Raw genomic sequence first — 13,504 nt, forward strand, 5'->3', positions numbered from 1 at the left:
ATGGTATATGAATGTTAAAAGAATGTTAAATTATCTTTATTGTAGGGTCTCCACCTCATTTTTCAATTTGCCTTTAAATATCGTAAACAGTTTGGAGTCCAGTACTTTGTGCATTAAGAACTTATGTTGTTGATTGGAATTGAATAGTTTTTGACTTTCTTAATCAAGAAGTTTATTTTGACTGTTTCCAAAAATACAGTGTAATGATTTGGATAGGCATAACAGTGAGAGTATGATGGGAAGGTCTAACAGTTTGCATCTTCTGAGAGTAGAAAAGGTTGAAAAGGACTGGAGGGGATGAGGGACGTGATTGGAAATGTCTTGTGATGAGAGCCTGTTGGACTTAACCTGTCTCCTAATTCTAGGGGTCCATCGGTGGAGAGGAGGAGGTTGGGAATGCTTTGCCACTCAGTATTTATAAGAGGGTTCCTTTAGCTGCTGGTCTTCTCTTTGGGGGAGGGGATGAGTGGAGAGTTGTCATCAATGGAAGGATGTAAGAAGAAAAAAATGCGCATATTTTTCTTTTGGAGTTAATGTTCCCACCCACTGTGACTAACTGATTCTCGTGTCAGCACATGCAACCTCAGGCACTTTCCTAGTAGATCCTTGGTATCTGTGGGCAGCCACTAGTAGATCAAGGAAAGAAAGAAAAAGAACGGAGTAGAGACAAAGCGCAAGGATATCCAGCAAAGCATTAATAGGCTCTCCATTTGGGCAGAATCTAGGAACTGAGCCTCCAGTGGCCCCTGTAATGAAAATCATTCTAATAGCACTGACTGTATATATTGAAAATCTCTTCTGTGATATTTGTATACAGGAATCTGGAGAGTATCCCTTTAATGTACGTTATCAACAGTGGAACATTTAGAATACAGTACATGAAAGTTACTGAATTTTTCACAACAGCCATTTTTGTATCTTTATCCTTGTTGGAAAGTCAGAGTGACCATAATGCCAGCATTGGCTTCCGTTTGTAAGACATGTAAGCAGTGTTGTTTCATCGTTTTGGAAGATAAGCTCTTCTCGTCCTTACTTCAAAACTTGGCTCTCACATGGAGAGCCCTTTAAAGCTCCAGAGTACAGGGATCTTTTCTGTCATTCATTGCCTTATCTCCAGAGCCTAGAGCGGGAGCCAGACCCATGGAAGGGACTCAGCGACTATTTGTGGAATGATCACAAATACGGTGGAATCTTCTCCTTTTCTTTCCACTACTAAAGATCTCCTGTAACTTTAGCACACCAGCTTTACCTTCTCCACAGAATCTGCAGCTCATGATATGGCCTGTTGAATGTTAGCTGTTTATACCACATACTTTGGCATTTAATCCCTAATCCTTTATGATGTTAAATAAGCTTTTCCGTTTTTTGTTTCCCCACCTAAAACAAAGGCTACTGAGGGCTGAGACTATATAAGGTACTATGTTTCCTTTTTCATCCACTATAATATATACAGAGTAAGTTTGTACTTACTGAGTGGATATTAGATACCGTAGGGGAAACATCATAGATACTCAATATGTGACTCCAGTGTTCAAGTAGGTAGTATTTTAGTTGGGCAGACATTGTGTATACATGTGAAATAATATGAGAATTTGTAGCTAAATAAAACAAAGTAAAAATAATAGCTAACGTTTATGCAGTGCTTAAAATGTGCCAGATACTGTTCTAGGAGCCTTTGCCTGTTAATTTGTTTGAATGTCATAACAGTCTTTTGAAGTAGATACAGTTATAATCCCATTTCTTAAAATGAGGAAACTGAGGCACAGCAAGGTTATTAAGTCACTTGCCCAAGATTATAATGCAAATAGTTAGGGGACTGGATATGAGCCCAGGCAGTCTAGCCCCCCAAGTCAGTGTCATTCCTCTGGGAGTTTTCTTTATCAAAAAAGACAGATCTAAAAGTTGACATTACTTTCTTGGCTGTAAAAGGTTCTCTTTACCAAATTTCAAAGTAGCGTAGAAGATTGCAGGGACTGCGATGCGGAAACAATGCTGGATTTTCCAAATGGAAGCGGTTGATAAATGATTCCAGGGACATTGGGTTTTGAAATGACTAAATGACAAGGAAAGAGAAATTGAATTTTGAATCTCAAAGCTGAGTGAGGATTATAACTCTTTGTTATAGTCCTAGGTATTAAATTCTAGGACAGTGCTTGACCAGGACGTAGGACAATGACTGTTGAACTTTTTAATTTAGTGTCAAAAAATGAAATATAATACTGAAGGACACTTGATATCTTACTACCTCTCTTTTTTATGGATTAAAAAAAATTTTTTTTAATGTTTATTGATTTTGGAGAGAGAGGGAGACAGTGCAAGCAGGGAAGGACCAGAGAGAGAGGGAGACACAGAATCTGAAGCAGGCTCCAGGTTTTGAGCTGTCAGCGCAGAGCCTGATGTGGGGCTTGAACCCACGAACCGTGAGATCATGACCTGAACCAAAGTTGGATGTTTAACCAACTGAGCCACCCCGGCGCCCCACTACCTTTCTTTTTAAAATACTTTCTAGATTTAAACCCCATTGGTAGTAACTTACCAGAACATAAGTGTTCCTGAAGGTTTCCTGTGCACTTCTAGCCATGTGTTGTGTCCTTATGTGGAATCTTGATCCACTTGTTCAGCTTGTCTTGGACAGTACAGAACACTATTGGCCAGGAGGCCTCTTCTAGTTAATATTTCTTTGATGGAAAAAAAAAAAAGTAAAATTGTGCTGTTGATTTGGTGACAGACCTGGAATGAAGTCATTTTGAAGCTGCGCAGAATTAGAAGAGGGGCTGCAAACAAAATCCAGCAAGATGGAAAAAAAATGGTGTTTTCTGAAAACCCACTTTTGTGTCCCTTTTGTCAGGAGCTGACAGTATTATTTTGGGGGTGTTGGGCATCAAAAGAGTCACTGAATCCAAATGACTCCGCAGATAGGGGAGTACATACATCAGCACACCCACTGTCCAGGAATCAGAGGAGGAAGTGCCCTTGAATGAAGCATGGGCTACAAACCTGGTTAGCGGCCAGGGAGGACACACGCTCTGCAGGTATAGTATTCTGTGTTATAGATGTTTCTGCTGGGTAGGAGGTCACGTTGTTTGGCTTGGGGGTACTTTGTAATGGGAGTCAGTGAAGAAATGACCTGCTGTTGTCATTTTGATATCAGCACATATTTTGGGATGGCCTGTCATAGAAGCAGTTTAGAACTAGGAACGTTGTCCCACAGTTGTGTTCTATTTAAATGTCCCAAGAAATCATTGGAGTTAAAATAATCTATGTCTTATCCAGTGGGCACGTTAGCCTTAACCTTAATTTCAGGTTCTTCACTAGGTGGGGGGTTTTAGGGAAAGAGAAATTGAAGCACTGATTCATTTGTTTTAGTTCTATCAATATGGGATAATTTAATGATATGTCTGCTGCCCCGTTTTATGAATTTTAAGTTTGTAGAGCTGGACCCTGAATGTGATCCAGTGCGGTGGTTCTTTAAGTAGGAGTGTACGTCAGAATGACCCAGGGTTTATGATGAAAGTGGCCGATGTCTTAGCCGACTCCTAGAGATTTAGATTCTTTAGGGCTGCGCCTAGGCTTCTGTGTTTTAAACATCCTCAAGTGATCCTAGTGCCCACCTCCCCTCTTGGGTTTTATAGATAAGAAAATTGGGCAAAGTCAAATGACTTGCCCAGAGCTGTTTCAGTGGTACCAAGATTGTTATCACCAGATAATATGTAATTTCAGAATTTTATGGCTGGAAGAAATTTGCCAAGTCAGTTTAGTAGCTCATTTTATAGCTAACTATAAACCATGCTTGTTCATACAATTTCCAAGTAATATATGAATACAGAAAAATAATGTTTTTTCACAGCCTATCTGGTGTCCTGGCCAGGGTAAAGATTAAATCACCAGAATCTCTTTATAATTTTAACATGTTTTTGTATTAACTTCAGGAGCTGTCCATTATTTTAGTATTTTTATTGTGTATTTTGTGATGCTCTGTTAAAATTTTTTGAAAAATATGTTTAAAGCTAAAGTGAAAGATTAAGAAATTTTTTTATTTGAATCAGTTGTTTTTCACTGTTAGCTAAAATGTAAATTAACCATGTGAGAATTTGTACTGCTTTATTAGAGTTTTGTGTCTTTAAGATCTGGTTGATTTTCAACTTTTTTTTTTTTTTGAAGGCATCTTACTCTGGAGACGGCACAGTTTGGCCTCCATCCATGGCATCTTTGAGTATGAGAGAGAATCCTAATTTCAGCATGTCCTCAGTTGAGACCAAAGAACCAGGTTTGTTCCTTCAAGGAGTCTCCTACAGCCTGTGGAGCAGCATCCATTTCCAGAAGCCGATAAAAATGTGTCGATGGTGCCTGTGAATGGACTGTATGGTCAAGTGACTCATTAAGATAATCATGGAAGAATGGTAAAAAAAAAAAACAAACAAAAAAAACACCCCAATAACCCAAGGTGAAGAAAAGGCAAATTTCAAGAAGCTACCCCAGTATCATTTAGGATTTCTGAGGAGTTGAAAGAAGATAGTTCTGAAAATAGGAGTGACAGGACTCTAGCACATGTCTTTATACGTTTCTTACATCACTGTTGTTAACCCAGCTGCTTTTGTGGACAGTATTTGCATTATTTCCCTCTACCGCGGTAGCTGGGAGTTTCCTCATGCTCCGAGCTTCCTTCTGTGTGGATAGAGAAATAGTAGATATGGTAGGAGAAATGGCAACAGTTCAGTGGATCGTTGGGCCCAGAAACCAGCTTCTGCTAATCAAGGGACAGGATGTTGACAACTTGCTTCTTCATCATGAGCTGCTGCTCGTTCACAGTCTTTGTGGCTTCAGATTCATCTTTTATCTGCGCTCCGTCTCTGTAGGTGCCTGCTTTTTTCTTGCACGGTTTTTTAGCCTGAAGACCTGATGACCATATTTTTTCAGTTTAAAAATAAGAATCGTATCTTCATAAATAGAGCTTTGGTATGGCTGTCTCCTACCCTAGCTTATTTTCTAAGATCAAGAATAGAATAATTTCCATTCGTTTTTGGGTTTGCTCTTCTTTCTATTTTTGTGTTCTTGTTCAGTGTTTTGTTTTCCTCTACTCTTTCTAGGTGGAAATAAAGGATGATCTCTGTGTTGTGTTTTTAGTGAACTAGGAAACCAGAAAAACATGGGTCTTAAACATTTATAGAAAATTCACAACATCTTTTAACCACTGCTGTTCTAACTTTGTTTTAAACCTCCATCAAACTTCTTTTTAGCAGTACTGATGTAAATGTTACCTTCTTACCGTGTCCTTTTTGGGGGGTCAGAGGGAGGCAGTAAGAAGCAGGGATTTCTCCAAATGCTGATAAGCACAGAGAGAATGTGAGAGAGAGAAAGAGAAAGCTTTTGTGTTTAACAAATGAAGCCAAAGAGAAAGCTTTTGTACTTAACAAATGAAGCAGTTGGTCATTAAAGTCATTAATGTGTGTACACACATTGTCAGTATAAAAATTAGTTTGTGGCTTAGACCTAAGATTATTAACTAACAGTAAATTTTATTGTTTCCAACTCTTCCTACTTTTGTGACTAAGTCAGTTGACCTGAGCCATAATTTTCTTCTTTGTAAATTGAGGAAACCTTGTCCTTATGAATTAGGTTTTACCCAACAGAAAGAAATATAAGCAAAAGAGATTTTAAAATTTGAATTAATAAAATGAAATTCCAGAAACCATTTTTTAAAATAAATATTTCCATTCCTAGTAGGCCTATTTCCTTCATCCTTTTTTCACTCTTCTACCCTATGTACTTATCACTTCTACATTTTTTTTCCTCATCTGTCCAGAAGTTCTTGCTTGGTGTCTGTGTTTTGCCTGCTTCCTGCCTTTTCCATGATTCATCTTTCCATTGAAAATGATTTCTGTTCTCCTTACCCTCTGTTTCCTTGGGCGGGCTTCCTTGTCTGCTGCCTCCAGGTTTCTGTTGTTATCTCTTGTAATTCAGCTCCTGTCATGTCCAGCTCGTGCTTGTGTTACCCCTCCCCTCTGTCCACTTCACGTCCTGCCCCCTCGCATCCCACTCGCATCTCCCGTCAGTGGTGATCTCTTCTCTCCCGCTACCTCAGTCTGCTTCTGTCACTATAAGCTCACTGATCTCTCTTCTGTTTCATGTAGCTCGGATCCCTTCTCTTCTCAGAACTGATGATGTTTTGTGTACTTTTTAGTCCTTGTGAATTTGCCCTGTGAGCTCTTTTTCTCTATTCTCTTTGTCCCAGGATGGAGGGTATTACTAGATGGATTTGTTGTCAGTATTTGCATAGAACACAGATCCATGCTGTGTATTTCCTGGGTAGCCAGGATGAATCAATTATTATTAACTTTTCTTGGAACATTGAGCTTCCTGTGTTTTCTGCTTCTAAGAATTAGATTGGTATTCTAAAGACTAATATTACTTTAAAGAGAGAGTCAGGACAGTCCTATGATGCTGTCATTTTAACTCTTTATTAACGAGTCCATGGCAGACATTTGAATTCACTCCCTTGTCTTAAAGAAGACATCCTTACTGGGCTTGGGGGTAGAATTGGGTGGAAGGTGAGAAGAGAAGGCAAATACTAGAAAGGGATTCATGTCAATATCTAGAACTGGAAAGAAAACAAAACACAAACCACATGCTTTAACATTTATTAGGTAAAAGGTCTTCTAAAAAAATGAAAAGTATCAGTAATTCCATTAACTAGTTTTAGTACTAGGTCGCTGGTATTTTTACATTTCCATTTAAGTTCCAAAACCTTGATTTAATGTTTAACCAAAAAGTAACTTAATCTTGTAAGTATGCATTTTGTTTTGAGAGACTTGATGTCTCCTTACATATTAACCTATATCATTTTATTTTTTTTTTAATGTTTTATTTATTTCTGAGAGAGAGAGAGACAGACAGAGAGAGAGAGAGAGGCAGTGTGAGCAGGGGAGTGACAGAGAGAAAGGGAGATTCAGAATCTGAATCAGGCTCGAGGCTCTGAGCTAGCTGTCCGCACAGAGCCTGACATGGGGCTCGAATCCACAAACTGTGAGATCATAACCTGAGCCGCAGTCGGACGCTTAACCAACTGAGCCACCCAGGTGCCCCAACCTATATCATTTTATAATTACACTGTAACAGTCTCAAAACTGCCATTAACATCCAAACCTGGTTTCTTGTATGGGAAAGCATATAAATTTATGGTTTTGTCCCTCTGGACACTGTAGTCATGTTGTAATGAAAAGGTAGCTTTTTGTCAAGCTTTTATTTTATGCCATTGATGATTTATGTTGTCTTATGTCTTTCCTTCCTCCTTGTATATACTATGAACTTGGAGCTATCCTATAATTGAGTTTCCTGTGGTGTGTATGGACTCCTGGGAGTAGACTCCTGAAAGTGCAGATGTAGCTTTATGAAACTTAAAAAAAGAAGAACCCTGTACACCACAGAATGTAGTATTTAAATAGGATTTAAAGAGTGACAGTACAGGGGCGCCTGGGTGGCTTAGTTGGTTAAGCGTCCGACTTTCGCTTAGGTCATGATCTCGCGGTTCATGGGTTCGAGCCCCGCGTCGGGCTCTGTGCTGACTGCCAGCTCAGAGCCTGGAGCCTGTTTCAGTCTGTGACTCCCTCTCTCTCTGACCCTCCCCTGCTCACGCTGTCTCTCCCTCTCTCCTAGAAATAAATAAAACATTTAAAAAAAAAAAAAGAGTGACAGTACAAACTGGGATTGTTCGGGCTAAACATTCTTTCTGCTTAAGCCTTCTCTGATTGTGATGGTGATTCTTGGGCGTCTTGAAGCTGAAGGAATGAATGGCTAATGGTCTGATAATGTTTCTGTGATATTCACCACCACCCGCGAGCAGCTAGTGAAAATAGCATCAGAACTGTGGGTAAGCTACTAAGAAGAAATTTATGTAGATGTGCTCAGTACAGGACCGTGTTCTGTGATTACAGAGATGAACAAAATATAGTCCGTTCTCTCTGGAAGTTCATTATGAGTAGGGAATATTGATAAGTAAGAGATTGCAGTACAATGTGGCAAATACTAAAATACACATACATAGAAGTTATTATAGGAACAGACTAATTGTATAGATTAAAAATCTAGAGTCAGATATTAGAATAGTGTATATAATAAGGTATATCCCTTATTATCTGGACAGGTTACTTAAAGTACTCAGTTTCAGTGTCTTCCTCTTGAAATGGTGATAATCACCTACGATTGTTATGTGGATTAAATGAGATAATATACAGGAGGTGCCAATATGGTCCCTTATTCAGTTGTTTAGAATTTAGAGAACATGATACAGGATTATACTCTTATCACATATGTAATATGCTACACAGAATGCTTGGAATTCCCATTTTAAATTTGCTTTTATACTTTTTAAGAAAACTAAACTTACTCAAAACCTTGTAGTCAGTCTCTTTTTCTTTTAACCAAGAGAAGTTTATTTGATCTACTTGTCAGTTGTTGTTCTCAGTGACAGTTGTCTGTTTCCATAAATCAAATTCATTCTCAGAGAATTAAAAATTTTGCTACAGTTAAACATATTTGACAAAAGTTTCCCACAGGCTTCTAAAGTATTTAGCAAGAGTGACAACGTCATTGCAATTGGTCTTTATAAAAATGACTGCTTTCGGGAAAGTTTGGGTAAGACTTATTGGGGACAGAAACTTTTGAGTCTGTTATAAAATCAGTCTTTGTATAGTTGTAATCCCAACACTGGATTATATATAACAACCTGAATATAGTTTCTGAATTGTATCTATGTTTTTGTTATTTTAAAAGGTGTTTGCGTTAACTTCTTTTAACAGAACTGAATAATCTGCATTTTCTAACGTAGTAGAAGAAATTGGCACAGTACTTTAATATTGTTTTGTTTATGGTTGATTAATTTCTTCCTAAATTAACAGGTCTTTAAGGTTCTGTGTCCTAGACCATATGATAAATCAGTTTGGGTAAACTTCTCACTTGATGGAACAAATTGATTTCTCTGATCTGCGTTGTTTGGCCTCTTTAAAAATGTCCACTAATTCATAATATGATTAGACTTGTCTGTTGTGATTTTGTATATTGTAAGGGTTGTATTTGGGTAATTTAAAAATACCATTATTGAGATAAATCAGCCAACCCACAGTTTTGTTACAGATCAAAATATATGTCTTATTTAAAGCTGCTCTATTAAAGTTTGTTATGTATAATCAAGAGATTTAAATAAGTTTAGTTTGTACCTTGTGGCTGGTATTTATTTGTATTGACATTACATTCACAAATAGGGAACCTATTTCCATAGAAAGGAGGACTTGATGTATTAATGTTCCAAAGCTTAGTTTAAGCTGTTTATGATCAGAAAAGTGGCTTTTGCTTGTATTCTCTGGACAAATCTCAGGTCTGTGGGCATGTTAACAATAACATGTTTAATCACCATAATAAATAGTCAGCAGAGACGCTTGGGAAATTGCTGCAGGTGATGTATAATGAGCTGAGGTAGGGTTTGTCTTCTACTGGTTCTTGTTCTTTGAGAAACTAAATTTTTTCTGATGGTGTTTTATTTTTTCTTGAGTTTTTATTTATTAATATCAATAAGAATAACACTTGCGCTCATGAAGCCTCAGTAGGGCCAGTCTCAAAACACTGACCGTTTTGCTACTAATATAATTCTTCTAATAAAATTTGATTGTTTTAAGTTTATTTATTTTGGGGGGGAAGGAGAGGGTAGAGAGAGAGAATCCCAAGCAGGCTCCTCACTGTCAGCATGGAGCTTGACACGGGGCTCATACTCATAAACCATGAGATCATGACCTGAGCTGAAATCAAGAGCCGGCCGGATGCTTAACTGACTGAGCCACCCAGATGCCCCAATAAAATTTGATGTTATGAAATATGTTTTATATACTACACACTTAGATGTAGTATACAATATATGTTTATATTGATAAGTAAATAAATATTAGGACATTTCTGCTGACAGTAGGTTTGTTGTAGTACATATTTCCTGTTATAAAAATGAGGAAATTGAGGGAGATTGTTGACTGCTCAAGGTCATGACCAGTCGTAAATGGTGATACATTTAAGCTAAGTCTGATTAAATCCCATGCTTTCATTCACTTTTCTATACTAAAAATATTTCTCCTTGAGAGGCACCTGGCTGGCTCATGGCTCCGTCTGTGGAGGCTCTTGATCTCAGAATCATGAGTTCAAGCCCTATATTGGGCATGGAGCCTACTTAATAAAATTTAAAAATTTTTCCTTGAAAAAGTAAAATTTACTCTTTTATAAATGCATATTATTTTGAGTTAAGGAGCACTGTTGTTAATCGTATGCTGTATGCCTAATTTTTTTTCCAAAGTAAAAGAGCTTTTGTAGTTTGTAAGATTATAGAAGGCTCAGTGTTGTAGTGATCAATGCTTATTGGAAAGAACAAAATCAGGGAGTACAGAAAATATGACGGGGGTGGTGAAAATCACTAGTAATTCTACTGCCCAGAGGTTAACATTTTGATGTGTAATTATCCAGACATTTTGGTAAAAAAAAATACATATATGTATATTTTTAAAATAAAAATAGGCTCATAGCATGCATATTGTCTAGTAACACTTCTTTTGTTTGTTATATATTGGTCATCATTCCACATCATTGTAAGTTTATATCTTATGTTTTTTCATTTTTTTAAAATAAACTTTTTATTTTAGAACAGTTTTGGATTTTTTTTTCTAAGTTTATTTTTATTTATTTTGAGAGAGAGCATGTGCACAAGCTGGGGGGGGGGCAGGGGAAGGGGGGTAGAGTGAGAATCCCAAGCAGGCTCCATGCTGTCAATGTGGAGCCTGATGCAAGGCTTGAATGCACAAACTCAGGTGAGATCATGACCTGAGCTGAAACCAAGAGTCAGACACTTAACCAACTGAGCCACCCAGGCACCCCACAGAGGGTTTTAGATTTATAGGGAAATTGGGAAGATAGTACAGAGTTACCAGTTTCCCCTCTCATTAACCTCTTACATTAGTGTGGTACATATGTTATAATTAATAAACCAAACTGATACATTGTAGTTGATTGAAGTCCATACTTTATTGTGATTTCCCTTTTGTGAGTTTTTACCTCCTGTCTTTTTCTGTTCCAGGACCCCACCCATGAGTCCACACTGCATTCAGTCATCATGTCTCCTTAGGCTCTTCGTGGCTTTGACTGTTTCCCAGACTTCCCTTGTTTTTCATAACTTGACAGTTTTGAGGTGTACTGGTCAGATTGTAGACTGCCCCTCAGTTGGGCTTGTCTGATGTTTTTTTCATGGTTAGACTGATGTTATGTGGGGTTAGACTAAGGGAGGCCACAGAGGCAAAATACTATTTTTATCACATCATTTCAATGGTGCATCCTATCTTTGTGACTTGACTGTTGATGATGACCTTGGTATCCTGGCTAAGGTAGTGTTTGTCAGGCTTCTCTATTAGAAAGTTGCTCTTTTTTCTCCACTTTCCATCTTGGGCTCCCTGGAGGAAGGCAGCCCACACTTACAGAGTGAGAGTTATGCTCCCTTCTGGAGGGGAGAAGCAGCGTATCTACAGACATTATTAGGAATTCTTCTATGCAGGAGATTTCTCCCACCTCTCCCATTTATTTATTGAACCTTTTTTTTTATATCAGTTTAGACTAATGGATATTTATACTTTGAGTTATGATCCAATATAACTTTATTGCTCTAATTTTTCTAGCATTGGCCATTGGGAGTCTTTCACTTGGTTCCTGTGTCCCTTTGTGATACCCTGAGCACTGTGGGCTATTATCTTTGTTTTCTACATTAGTTGTATGGTATTCCATTGTAAGACTGTACCATGATATACTTAACTAAACCCTGATTGATGGTAATCTACATATCAGATTTTTCGCCGTTATAAACAGTACTGTGATGAGAAGTCTTCAAAATATATTTATAAAAATATTTTTTGATAATTACTCAGGAAAAATTGCTGTATTGAAGGGACTGCCTTTTATATATATCATGTGATTTGTGACCTTTAGTCAAATCTCTGAAGAGAGGGCGTTTCCACCTAACCTATGGAAATCATTGTGGTTGTCTCCCTTTTTTCTTTTTTTCATGTGGTGAGTGAGAGGTGATGACTGGGTGCACTGGTGGTCTTACAGAGCTGCTTCGAGATCCCACGTTGTTCTTAAAACACCTATGCCTTCTCAGTATAGAATCAGTTACTGTAGACAGCGAGATGAATTTAAACTCCATTCGGAAAAACAAAATGGCATTCTCAAAGAGTAAGAACTTCAGAACTGGAAGCAACCATAGAAATCATGTTCCATCTCTGCGTTTTAGAAATTGGAAACTGTAGAACTGGGGGGAGATGCTTTGCCTGGGATTTTTGCCATAACAGAAGCATTCAGGAACCTGAATTTCTGCTCAGAATCCCTTGTTACATGAGTATATTTTATATCCCATGCAAGGATATACACAGTTTTCATGTTGGAAAATTTCAAACAATGACCAAAGAAAACAACTCACCTGCATGTCCCCATCATTCAGCTTGACCTTTGCATTGTGGCCAGTCTTGTTTAAACATCCCCCCCCACCAACTCTCCCCACTGCTATACTGTTTTAAAACCTATCCCAGATATTAAATTATTCATCTGTAAATTTTCAGTATGTTCAAAAGTCTCTTGTTAGAACACAACCACAATACCATTATCACACCTTAAAATTTTAAAAAACATTTGTTTTAATGTTTTTTTTGAGAGAGAGAACGGGGGAGGGGCAGAGGGGAGACAGAAGATCTGAAGCAGGCTCTGTGCCGACAGCAGAGAGCCCAGTGAAGGGCTTGAACTCACCAACTGTGTGATCATGACCTGAGCTGAGATCAAGAGTCCTGCTTAACCAACTGAGCCACCCAAGTACCCCAGACCTTAAAAATATTTCTGTTTAAGGATATTTAGTTGTAAAAACTTTAAAAATTTGTATTCACCATTGATTAGAATCTGGCATTACTGAAAATACATTTCCTTGGTATAATCTCCCAAGAATTATAGGGAGATTTTAATGTATGTCTGTACACCATACAGAATGGCCAAGGTTATGGCTTTTATAAAAAATATATTAGGGTTATACCCATAAAAAATAAGTTAACCTTTCATGAGATTTCCTTAGAGCAGAGAAATCTGTAAAGACGATATGACAGATATTCCCCAACTGTATATACATTTGCTTTTTGGCCCTCCTTTACTCTTTATTTGTGCATGAGAGAGAAATTCCGAGGATGTATGTCAAGAATTCTCTTTCAGATTTTGTCATATTAATTAAAGCCATTTTGGAGCCTGTTGGCTCAGTTGGTTAAGTGTCTGACTTCAGCTCAGGTCATGATCTCACAGTTCGTGAGTTCGAGCCTCCGCATCAGGCTCTGTGCTGACAGCTTGGATCTGGAGCTTGCTTCAGATTCGGTGTCTCCCTCCCCCCGTCCCACCCTCTGTCTCTCTGTCTCTCTCTCTCTCTCTCTCTCTTTCTCTCTCTGTCCCTCCCTGG

The 13,504-nt window shown here is 38.1% G+C and overlaps 1 protein-coding gene across 1 annotated transcript in view; it reads left to right on the forward strand.

The window, feature by feature from the left end:
* Nucleotides 1-1,783: 1,783 nt before the first annotated feature.
* SLC20A2 (solute carrier family 20 member 2) overlaps nt 1,784-13,504 on the forward strand; it is a 100,870-nt gene continuing 89,149 nt past the window's right edge. The window contains exons 1-2 of the mRNA XM_077773065.1: nt 1,784-3,032; nt 4,162-4,267. The gene's annotated coding sequence lies outside the window, so the exon portion shown is untranslated. The remainder of the gene's footprint in view (nt 3,033-4,161; nt 4,268-13,504) is intronic.

The sequence above is a fragment of the Crocuta crocuta genome, unplaced genomic scaffold (assembly GCF_008692635.1).
Source record: "Crocuta crocuta isolate KB4526 unplaced genomic scaffold, BGI_CrCroc_1.0 scaffold177, whole genome shotgun sequence".
NCBI classification, from domain to species: Eukaryota; Metazoa; Chordata; class Mammalia; order Carnivora; family Hyaenidae; genus Crocuta; species Crocuta crocuta.